Source organism: Fringilla coelebs (assembly GCF_963513975.1).
Source record: "Fringilla coelebs genome assembly, chromosome: 8".
In the NCBI taxonomy this organism is placed as follows: domain Eukaryota; kingdom Metazoa; phylum Chordata; class Aves; order Passeriformes; family Fringillidae; genus Fringilla; species Fringilla coelebs.
In genome coordinates this window covers 12,244,041-12,256,109 of record NC_140066.1, presented here as the reverse complement: position 1 = coordinate 12,256,109, position 12,069 = coordinate 12,244,041, and the positions used below count along the sequence as shown (strand labels likewise).

Sequence of the window (12,069 nt, the reverse complement as noted above, 5' to 3'; positions counted from 1 at the left end):
GTTTCCACCATAAAGGCTGCATTTCAGGGTTTTGCTAACATGTGAGAAATCAGCATCACTGTGCTGCTGCTGGACCTCTGCGAGCCGTGGCAGGCAGAGCAGCTGTGCTGTCGGTGCCCGGGCAGGGTCACTGTCGGTGCCCGGGCAGCGGTGCGAGCGGGCAGCGCAGGGACCGGGAGCCTCCGGGCGCGCTCCGGGCCGCGGCGCTGAGGGGCCCGCCCGCGGGCGCGGCCGGCACAGCTGCGGAGGGCGCGTTGATCCGCTCCGCTCTCGCCCTCGGACGAGGGCTTCTCGCCGCTCCCGGGGCGCATCGGTGCACGACCGGCCCCCGCCTCAGGGGAGCGAAGGCGCCGCAGGGCGGGCTGCGGGAACGGAGGGAGGTCCCTCGGCCCCTCCCTGCAGCCGTGCGGCGGCGGCGGCGGCCCCGCTTCCCCCACGGTACTGCGCGGGGGACCCGGTCCCGCCCCGGGGGCGGTCGGGGGCGGCCGGCCCGTCCCCTTTAAGCGGCGCGGCGGAGGGTCCCGCCCGCTCATTTCCGAGCACGCAGGAAGTGCAGGCGGGCTCCGCGCCGGCCCGCGCGGTGAGTACGGCGGCACCGCGCCCCTCCGCCCTCCCGCCGCCCCGCTCCTCCCCGGCCCCGCGCCCCTCAGCTGCCCGCCGTTCTCGGCCGGCCCGCCGCTCCTCGCCGCTGCCGGCAGAAGGTGTCGCGCGGCGCCCCGGAGCCCTCCCGGCCGCGGGCAGCGGCACCGCGGCGGGCCCGGCCCCGTGTCCCGGCCCGGAGCGGGCTGCGGCCGGCCCGCACCGAGCGTCCCGGGCGGCCGTGGGTCCGCGCAGCCGGGGCTGCCCCGACCGCCCTGGCGCGGCGGCCTGGCACACCGGGCCACTCGGTTGTACCGTAGCGCTGTCTCAACAATAAAATGAATCTGTCCCTCACGGCTGCGTTTCCATTGTGTTAGCTGGCCGTAGGCGTGCTGGGAGCGCGTTTGTGCAGCCGCAGGCAGCGGGATGCAGCAGGCGGCCCCCCCGCCACAGCGCAGCGCTGGAGCGGGCGCGGTGGCAGCGCCCGGCCGGGCTGTGCCGGACTGCGGGGGCCTTCGGGCTTGCTGGGGCCGCGAGAAACCCCCGTTCCTTCCACCAACCCCCCAGAATTGGGGAAATTATTATGATGGTGCTAAATTATCTTCAGTGGAATGTTGAGCCTTGTTTAAACTGTGGTTTACATCTACGTTTTGTTAGACGCGTTCTTGTTCGGTAAATTCTGTGCTCTCGCAAACTGAGAGTTTGGTGTTGAGCGTAAAAATAAATTGTGTAAATTTCACCAGTCAATTAATTCAGAAATGCTAAAGCAGAAACGGGGGATGTTGCAGTTTGCAAGACCTTTTTTAAACCTGAGTACGTAGAAATTTAAATTTGGTAGTTTGTGTTTTCAATGAAGTGTAATCAGTGTTTACTTTATTCTGTGGTTTTGTTTTTTGTGCTTTTTTTCTCTTCGAGTCCCTATGTCAGGTGGAAATTGAGACACTGATCTCTTCTGCTAAACTTGTAGATGATGGATAAGGACTAATTTTATTATCTTTTCACCGGTAACTCAACTGCAGAAAAAAGAGCCTGAGTCAGTATCTCTCAGTTTATGGTCATACAGTAAAAATACCTTTCCCCCCCTTTTTCTTTTCCATGGAGGCTGTAATGCTAGGCCTTGTAGGACAGTCCAGCATACACTAGCTGCAAGTTCCTACCTTGCTTTAGTGTGTTTGAGGGAAGCTTCTGGCTTCCCTTTATTTATTAGGTAGAGAGAGGGTCCCCAAGGAGCACCAAAGATAGCACTTTGGGAATATTCCCAGTAGCTGTCAGTGGAAGTAGATGCGTTTTGTGGAGGGGTGTTAGCTATGAGCCTCCACTACACCCTGAGGCTTTTGTGGGAGACTCTACCCGTGAGTTCTTATCAGAAATATCAGGAGACCTGCACTGAGTGTTGCTACAGCACCACTGTCCTAAACCATCAGTAGCTGAACATGAGAGGAGGAACAGTGGTTGGTGAAGTACATGACTGTACTGCCCAAATAGACATTCTTTAGCTTGTCTGTTGCTGGAGAAAACATGTGAGAACTTCAGTGTGATTAAGATTAGTTGATCTTGAATAGTTCTTTTCCTTCTTGATCCCATGACTTTGTTTTAGCGTTTTTCTCAGGCTTAAGGAAGGAGGGAATAAAGGAGAAAAAGAAACCCCTAAAGCTGTCGGTACAGCTGCTGCATTGTGGTAGAAGTTGCACCAAATTACTCTTGAATGTAAATTCTTTGCTTTTATGTTCCATCCCCAGGATATGGGTCTTCCCAAGTCAGTGAAAAACATCATCTGAGGGCATAGTTAAATAATAAGTAGCTGAGGTCTCTTACCAAGAAAACCCACAAGCATATTTGGCACAAGAATTTCAACCCCTCCATCACAGTCTGCTACTTCACGCTTGCCAGAAGTGTTCTGTGGACCTCTTTATAAAAAGAATCCATCAGAATCACCTGAACTTTTAAAAGAGCTAAAACTAAACTCCCAGGAGGGTGGGTATGAGAAATATGAGGTCAGTTTTTTTCACTGCAGAAAACAAATTGCACAATATTTTTCTTGACTCTGAAGCAGCCTGTCATTATGAAGCAAGCTTCATGACTTGCAGAATTTTCTCCTTAAATAATGCGGAAACAGGATCACAGAGGTGGGATGAAAGTCAGGCTTTGGATAAGTGCTGGAGCTGATAGATAATGTCCTTGGCTTTTTGTTAGCTCATCTGCCCTCTAAAGGATCAGCCCTTCAGAATAAAAGTATGGAAAAAGGCCATAATAATTTTGCTTCTGGAAAAATAATGTAGAAAATAGCCAGGGGTTTTGAGAGTACAAGACTTTCTTAAAAAAAAAAAAAAAGTCATTCTCAAAGGGCACATTGGGAAGAAAATATTTTCAGGAGCATGTTGTTTTTCGAAAAAAAACCAAACCACAAATAACTGGTTTATCTATGTATCTTATTATATTCTTTTAAGCTTGGTGCTAGAAGTGGGGAAATGAGACCAGAACTCACAAGGTGTTTATAAAAGAAATTTAATCCTTTTTGAAGGGAATGGGGATATAGTTTTATTTCTGAGTTGGAACCACAGTTTATAAGAAGAAATTTGTGGAAGGGCACTACTTACTGTCTGCCAGAACAGCTTCATTCTGAATGATGATTAGAAAAGCCCAGCACATCCATTAATATTATAGCTTGTTTAAAAAAACTGGAAGTGTGCAATTACTTTAATATCTTTAGTTTCTTTTTTGTTAAGCTCTTAGAATTTTTTTTTTTTTGAGGGCAGGAAAAATTCTGCAAGTTACAGCCCTTCAGTCATGAGTGCCTTTTGGTGCAAAAGTAGTTGAATAGGGTACTGTTTTAGACCTTGGTTTAGAGGCCCATTTTGGTTGCAGGTAGCTTCTGCTTTTATCCAGGCCTTTTAAAAAATTTATTGTAAGGCTGCAGGTATTTTGTGTGTATTTAAAAGTGTAGATCAGCAAGTTATTCAGCTTAGTATTTCTTGGCTATCTAATACTTCATGGTTTGTGTAGTCTAAATTGGTGATTCTGATGGTCACTGATTGCTGAGAAACTGTTTTAAAAAGAGTAACAAGGTAATCATTGCAAGCTGTGTGTAATCACTAAAGATAGGAGATTCAAGGAAAAAGGAAGATGGCTTTTTTTCCCTAATCCTTGAAGGTGCTTTCCCAAATCCTTGCATGTGCAAACCTGGCACACTAAAATACTTGTGAGAAGCTTGCATTCTGCCTGCTGGCGCTGGGCTGTCTGTGCTGCAGCTCTGGGTTATGGTAAGGCTGGCAGGAGCCACTTGCTCCACAATTATTTCTGATTGGGGTGTGGTGGAATGATATCTTGAAACAATCTCTGCTTTACCTTGCTTGTTTTGAAGGCTCTTTCCATTCACACACCAAATCCTCTAAAAGCAAGTTGATAAAACTGGCAAGTTATTTCAAGCTGTGACTGCAAATGTGAGCTCTGGAAAGAGCATCAAAAGAGTTGGTGTTTCAGAGTGAAGTTCAGAGAATCTAAATCAGATGACAAGAGGAAACTATATTGTGAGGAAATCATGTATGTACTTTTGAAGTCTATTTCCTGACAATCATCTCCAGCTGTAATAAAATGTGACTGTAGTCATTGGCCTGTTTGTTGCTGCCTGCAGTATAGGTGCTTTCCCTCATGGTTCTCTTGGGTCTGATTGCTTCCTGTAGCCCTTCCTGTGTTCCTGGGAAGGTTTTGGTCCAGAGCCCACCTCCCTGCCCTGCCTGCAGTGGAGGGTGCCCATGTCTCCTTGGGGAGGTGTGTGTGAGAAAGGTGATGACAGCAGGGGCAGAGCTGCCTCTGTTTTACTTCAGCCTTTTCCCCCCTTTAATTCTTTCACTGGTGGAGTGATTGGGTGGTGAAGGACAGGTCTGTGTGGCTTTTGTTCTTACCTTTCCTCCTCCTCTGTACTAAACGGTGGAGTTTCACTGGTGAAGCAGCTCCTGGCAGAGGATCCTTCTCTTTTGGTACTGGGCCCGCTAGTAGGCAGGTCACTTAGGGCAGCTGTCCAGAAAGCACAAATCAGCACCCAACAGCCACCATATGCATCCTGCAGTCAAAAGTGAGGCTCCCCATCAGCTCCTCTACCGTGGCCAGAAGTGACCTAAATGTCCATTAATGCATTTCTTCAATAGATGGAGGGGTAAGAATGTTTACCTGTGGGAGTCTGAGTACAAGTACACACTTGGCAACTAAAGAAAAAGTGCAGAATGGAAGTGCTGTAGATGTCTCAGCAGCGTAGGGGTGGCTGGGCTGGTGCTGGGGGAGGGTTTGGTGGTCAGACACTTTTGGCACTTGTTCTCCCAAAAACTAGGGAAAGTAATTTTACTCTTCTCTAGCATACTGGAGGGAATTTCTGTTCAAGGAAATCAATGTGCTAGTTGTAGAGCAGAAGTAAAATTCTCTCACGTCTAACAAATCCTCTGGAGATGGGTCCTGCCTGCATACTATTAATGGTTGTGACTGGCAGCAGTCGTCTCCTTTTGCTGAATGTAGCTCCAGGCAGGTTCGCAGGTGTTCAGAGTAAAAATAATACAATGCAGAACAGGTAGGAGTTAAAAGCAGCTTAGAAATACGGTTCTTGCAGTTATTGTATTTCCAAGTAAAATTACTGAACAGATGAGGTTCTTTTATATAGATAACTGCTTCTTGTATTTAACTCTGACAAATGAACATCAACCACAAAATGAGGTTAGTATGTCTGCACTGTTAATTGTGCTTTCATCAGGACAAAATATGAATGCTTTCATAGAAGACCAAAATTATAGGACACCTGAGTTCTCCAAAAAGTTGTGCATGAACCTACAGCAGTTTTGTATTGACTAGCCCCAGGTAATTGTGTAAAGAAAAGGGCCCTAGTAGTTATTCTGATGCCAGTTGGAAGGACAGTTTCTGACTTTCAGGTGTGTAATTGCAGGAAGACATTAAAATTTAAAGCTGATGGCTGAGGTGCTGCTCTACAGACGTTCTGAGCTAGTTCTCTGTGTAGCTGTTGTGTTTGTAGTGTGTTGTGTGTGATAGTCAGTTGCAGCCAGATCGGTAACCAGGCAGATTTTCTGCTCCCCAAATGCTGGTGTGTGGTGTTTGCATCTTCTCCGTAGAAACTGCAGAAATTATACTTAGAGAGTTCTGGGTGGAGTTGGTGCTGCTGCTGCAGGAGCAGGTGCTGAGCAGCGATGTACAGGAAGCAATTGAAGCTTGTTAGGAGCACTGCTGAATTAAAGCAGAGGAAATGATGTAAATGAGCTTGTGTTTTGAAGCACACTGTGAAAACAGCAAGTGCTACACCGTTCAGAGTGAACCCACAGTTCCGAGGCTAAGTCATAAGTTTCTCTGAAATAAAGTCAGTCCTGCAAGAGTGTTTTGGGTGACAGCTTTCAGATGACTTGTGGTAGCACTTCTGCTGTCTCTTTAAGACTTCCCCAAGCAGTGGTGTCAGAAAGGATGGCACTTGTCAGCACTGTTGATGTTGCTCACTGCCCCAGGGGCAGCAGATGCCTTGCATGTCTTGTGCTCTGGTAGAGTGAAGATTAAGACTGCTGAGTGATGGTAGTATAGTCCTTCTTTCACGTGCTCTGTGAGTTCCTGATGCACACAGAAGTCTTCTGAAGAAGACACATAAAATGTGTGAAGTAGGAGGATGAGTATTGATTGCAATCAGTGCTGGCTGGCCAGAGGCTGGCAGGTTTCTTCCCAGCACAGTCAAACCATTGCTTCAGTAAGATACCTCTGCAGATCAGACTTTGCCCCAGTGCCCCCAGTGTTTGGTAAAGGACTGGGTATTAACATCCAAAATACTGTATTAGATTCTGCTATGAAGTGCTGCTATGCATGTTTCTTTACGCTGGATTTTTTTTAAATTAGATGTTGGACAGAATGCAGTGGGTTTGAATTCTTTTGCATTTAACTCTTCAGAATTCCTCCTTAGTTTGAGGTACTGGGCAGATGGGCAGGTGGAAATGATAGGGATTTAAATCAACTGTGTGAGGGGACAAGGAGGGAGGGAAAAAAGCAACTCTAAACCAGTGTTCAAACAGTGTAGTAGAAGTTTTTGCCAGTAGAACCATGTGTTAAATACGGCACTTGTGACAAGTGTCTGTGGTAACAACCTGAATGTCCCTGCTGTGAAGCAAAACAAGCAAAAAAAGTTAGGGGGAAAAAAAAAAGGTAGTGAGATATGAACACAGCAAAAGAAGAGTGCAAGGGGCCTACAAAAACTTAGCAGAGGTTTGCCAAAACTCCTGGCTTCTCTCGCCTTCAAACCATGAGGATCTCTTCCTGAAGAAAAGGGGAAGAAAAGCAGTGCAAGTGGTCCAAAGATGACTTCAGGGACTTGAAAAACAAAGCAAGAGAGGTGAAGTAGCATAATGCCAAGTGTTCAGTGTTTGAAGTTTCTAGTTGTTCATACTGGCAACTCTTTCCATACAAGGAAAATCTCAAGATTGATAGTTCTGACAAGCTGCTGGCTTTTCTGCTTCCGGTGAAGCTTGGTATTGCTAGTCCTTTAAGAGTAAGTTAATGCTTAGGTATAATGTCATACTGAAAAATTACAGATGACATTAGCTGTGCTTCTGGAATGCACCAGATGTTTCTCAGTTGTTTGGCATCCAGCTTTCATGGCTGGTGACATATTTGTGGCTGATTTGTTGTGCTGAAAGCAGAACCTGAGCTATTACACTGAATTTTAGCCTTTCTAAAAACATTTGTAGTTTATGTTTGTCCTTCCATCTTCAGTTGAGGACTGAGGAATAGCAAAGCAAGCACAATTTTCAGAACCGCACGTGAATTTAAGCTAGCTGATTCAGTTTTATTGAAGAAAAACTTGAGGGTGTTTGATTTTCAAAGCAGCATTTTCTCAGGATTTCTGGATCAAGTAGTATTTTAAGCTGGTTTTCCTTACTTTAAAACTCTCAGGCTGTACTACCTCTTGAACAAAATGCATAGAAATGTCTTCCAGTGGTCACTTCAGGAGTCTTCAAACATTCACTGTGCAAATATTTCCTGGTCCAGGTAACCCTCAAAAATTTGGCAATAAATCATAACTTTGGTGAGAATATTGCTGTGGTGCATAGTTGTCCAACAAAACTTTTTTATTGCATTTAAATCAATTTCCTATAAATATTTCTGGTCTTAAGATGGATATTAATAGAAGTCTGAAATTATTTTTAAGTTGGATGCACTTGAGAATTTACCTTCTTTCTGTTTCCACTTCAACTGCTACATCTGCACCATAGTCTGGAATATTGCATCTTTGAAAACAGTGTAACTCTTATCATAGAAGAAAATTCCAAAAAAGGGAAAAAATTTAAGTCCTCCACATTATTAAATCTCTTACTTTTTTTTAAACGCTGGCCAATTTGCTGTGCAACTGTTAGAAAGAACACTCTGGGTAGGGACTGTCCTTTTCCATCCCTTCATTTCATAACTTAAGAAAAAGAAATCTCATGTAAGAACCACCTGTGAGTGCCTCAAAGGATCTGTTTTGCTTTACAGCATTTTCAGATTTGCTTTACAGTACTAGGAAACTGCATGTATGACCTTTGTTCTTACCTCCCACAGCGAGAAGTCTTCACTGGCTCCATGTATGAACTTGAATTACAATTATCCTTTAAAAACAGCTCAAGAGTTTACATAGGTTGGCATTTATATTTTCACTATGCTTAGGTTACAGTAGCTATGTTATCTTGATCTCCATATATAGGGAAGTAGATGACAGAGAGCTGAGAAAACAGAAGATAGCTTGATTCTGGGAATGTAGTTAGATGTGGAACTCAGGTGAAGCAATTGCAGGAAAACCATGTTATATTCTTATCTCTTTGGTTTTGCCAGCTACCATTCCATGATGGAAGACTGCAGCCATTCTCAGTGATTGGTTTTAATAAATAGAACATAGCATCAGTGAAAATGTAGGTGTGCTGTGCACGTGAGCTGGAATCACCTTTTACTGTGCTCTTGGGTTTGAGGTAGCAGGCTCATCTTCCGTGGGGGAAATATTTAGCTGGGGCCTTTAAGTTGTTTAGACACTTAGGGTGCACCTTTCCTCATTCACTTTGATTCAAGGTGATGCTGTGTTGCTAAGTGTAACTGGTTTTCTGTCCTTCTGAAGCAGGCTGTTTTCTGTGCAAAAAAGCCCTACATACAGCATTACCTTTTTGAACACTGCTCGGCATCTTAAGTTTAATTTCTGCCTCTTGCTGCAGCTGTTGCTCTGTCCTACAGAAAGAAGTATAAACATCTCCCAGCATGTGGTCTAACAGAGACTATTGTGCATCCTTGAAGATAAGCTGCAGTTGCTGTAAGTGGGATTTAGTTTTGCTTAAGCTGTCCTCCACAGAGTTTTTCCCTTGATTGGGTGTGCAGTGTTACACAGGCTGTTGGGAGGCTCTGCCACCTTTCAGTGGATGGACTGTTGGGTATGGTTGCTGAGGTGTTGTGTCCAGGAGCCCAAATGTTGCTGTGTTATAATTTATGCAGCCCCTTATGGGGACTGTGTCCTAAATAAGGGTTTAACAAAGTCTGTTGTAAAAGCAGGCTGGGTTCTTGCCTAATGCTCATGTGAAAAACAACATTACTTTCAAGATGTTGGGAATACCAGGAGAAAGATCTTCCCTGGTTACTGTGCTGAGGTAGCTCTTGTGCTTCTGTTTTTATTTCTAGGTTGAACTCTAGCAACCAGCAAAATAGGTGCAGTAACTGTAGTGATATAAAACTGCTGTTCCTTTAATTCCCTGACAATAAGGGGAAGAAGACATGCTTCACCAGACTTGGAGTTTGTGGTTTTCTTGCCAAATTTAAAAAGAGGAATAGCACCAACAGCAGTGCAGAAACCCACAAGTTGAATAATCAAAATGATAGGAAAAGTTGTGTCATACAGAAAAGCTCCTGTCTTGTGAAAGCTGAAGGTAGAAGAGCTTTTCGTGATAGCTGATTTTAAAGCAAGCAAGGAAATGAAACTCCTTCAGCTGGTCCTACCTAGGACATTTTACCTAGGTTTTCTTGCCAAGCAGATGTCTCTCTTCATAGAAACAGTAAAGTGACTGACAGTTGACTTTTGTTTCCCGAAATGGAGTAATACTGACCAGTGTGGTTAAGGTGTGGCTGGTTGGGTTTCAATTTTAATTCAGCATTTTCCAGACAACTGGACTTGCTTTGGATTCACTGAAGCCAAAGCAGGGCTTTTATTCATAAGCTCATTGCTTACTTTGGATTAGTTATAAAGTAAATAATGTGAATAATACCATTCTTTCATTTGTCCATTTAACTATGTAATGGGTTTAGTTTTGTTTAGGAACAACAAATGCCAGGACAAGCGATAACTTGCTTGCGTCTCTCACTTACAGGAGATAAAACTGCTTCAGCAAAAGGTCGCTCTTTTTCCTTGTTATTTCACAGTGGATTATGAAAGAATTGCACTTGAACCACCACAGTACAGTTAATATTTCCTTCAAGCATGACAGAATGACTACTTTTTCCAGGCATTGCCATGGCAAAAATGCCACGATTTCTAGGTTGTTGGATGTCACCTTGCTTTTTCTGAGAACACAGGCAGTAAACCCCACAGTATTTTCTACTCTGTCAGCTTGGCAAGCTGATTTATTTTTTGGCCATGTGCATGGGGCAGGGAAGGGGTGTGTAGTGTATAAGCAGGATGGGTCCTTCCTGCAGCCCCCAAGGCTGTGTTGCTGTTGTGAAAACACATTCCTGGAAATTTGAAACTGAGGCAGAAATTGCAAGAGAGAATTTGGGCAAGTTGTAAGGACCGTGACCTGCTTGATTGTTCTTGATTTCTAAGATGATTGAGCACTGCTATTAAAATGAAACCCTACTCTTTTCTATGTTTCTGTGTTTTAGAAGTTAGTATAAAGTCTGTTGTTTCAGTTGCATATCCTGAAAAGATGTAATTAATAAGCAGGATCTGGTCCTTGGAAAAGGCAGGGTTTTTTATTGATTTTATCTCTCCTTGGTGTTGAGAGTGAATTGATCCATCACATGAACAAGGGAGATAAGAAACCTGGTATATCTTCCCTGTATACTGCAGTCTCTAATGTTGCAGTGAAAATTTGTGGAGGTTTGGTCTTAATTTTATTTTGGAGCACAGCATTTCTGCTGGCGAAACAACAATGTTGCTTTTTGTAAGAGAAACCATTTGCGCGGAGAATATTATTTTTTGAGTAATAAATCCTGTGATGGTTGCACCTTTCACTGAAGTAACTTTTTCCTATGGTTCCCATGCCTGAACTACTTATTCCTGGTGTACTGTGAGTTCTAGAATGGTCCTCGTGCCAAAGGCATGATTTTTTTTCCTTCCTATTTAGAAATTAAAGAGATATCTGACGTTACCTATTGCAGATATGCTTGAGCACTTTAAAATTCATCACAGGCTGTTCATAATGTGGACAGTTCACCAGTGTTCATTTTTTTTTTTCCCCATGACTTTTATTAAAAATCAAGTGAGATGCTCAGTGATCAGTGTACAGTCATCCTTGTCCCCCTCTTTCCCCCATGGGACTCTGGCTTTGGTAGAGGAAAGGAAACTGATGAAAATCAAGAGGTAGCTTCAAAAATTCCTTTTGGTGTCGCCCAGGTAAGGTGAGCAGCAAAGCTGAAGTTCAGTGCTGGCCAACTAAAGGGAGGTATTGGGATGAATTGGAACAGTGTGTCATATTCTAAACTTTGAAAAAGTTGAAAATAAGCCGCTGCATATGCTTGATGTGATTGGTTTACCCTGGGCAGTGGTTGCAATGTGTACAAGCAAAACTTTCAGATTTTTCAGAATTCAGTGTGAAACTGATAAGGTCTAAAATACTTGGTGATTATTTTCACCTTCCTGTTGGTTTCATTGAATGCAGCTTGTCTTTCCATAAATTATTAGTGCCTTTTAACTTCTCTGCCATCCAGCAGTGCATGTGTGTGTGTGTTTGGGAGGCAGAGCCATAGCTGAAAGCATATGAGGTGGCAGAATTGTAATAAAAATAGGGTTTTTTGGTCAGTAAAGGGGGTGAGATTCTTGACTAGTTTTCCATGGAAAGTGAGAACTTCAGCAGTTAATTCTTGTGAATGGTTTTTTCCCCTCTTCCTTTCTTCCTAATAGCTGACAAGTCTGACTTAGGTACTGGCTCTACTAGAGCTGTGTACTAAAAGCCTGGAAAAATTTTGTCTTTTCTGATGCTATACCTCAGCAGACTGTCTAAGCAGAGATGAAGTGATGTGTACTTAAGGTATGGTTTGAGGTTTTTCACTCTGGGGTTTATGCAAAGATTGTCTGCAACAACAGATGCCCAACTGGCTTTGTGTTTGGTTTCAGGAAGTGGGAAGATAAAGGTGTGCCCAGTGTTCCTCTAACATTCCAAGCTATCCTGTTCTCAGTGGCACTGCTCTTCAGAATAGGAAGGGAATATGCAAGGGATGAGACTGGACCTTATGTTTTCATTGTGTAACTTCCCGAGAAGTATGTGTGTGGAGGAGGCTTAAGACAGTGAA

General features: G+C 44.2%; 1 protein-coding gene across 2 annotated transcripts in view; it reads left to right on the top strand.

Annotated features, from left to right (window-relative positions):
- The first annotated feature begins 441 nt into the window (after nt 1-441).
- The window catches only part of CSGALNACT2 (chondroitin sulfate N-acetylgalactosaminyltransferase 2), a 32,533-nt gene continuing 20,905 nt past the window's right edge, over nt 442-12,069 (top strand). For both annotated transcript variants that reach the window (XM_084209871.1, XM_084209872.1), the window contains exon 1: nt 442-580. The gene's annotated coding sequence lies outside the window, so the exon portion shown is untranslated. The remainder of the gene's footprint in view (nt 581-12,069) is intronic.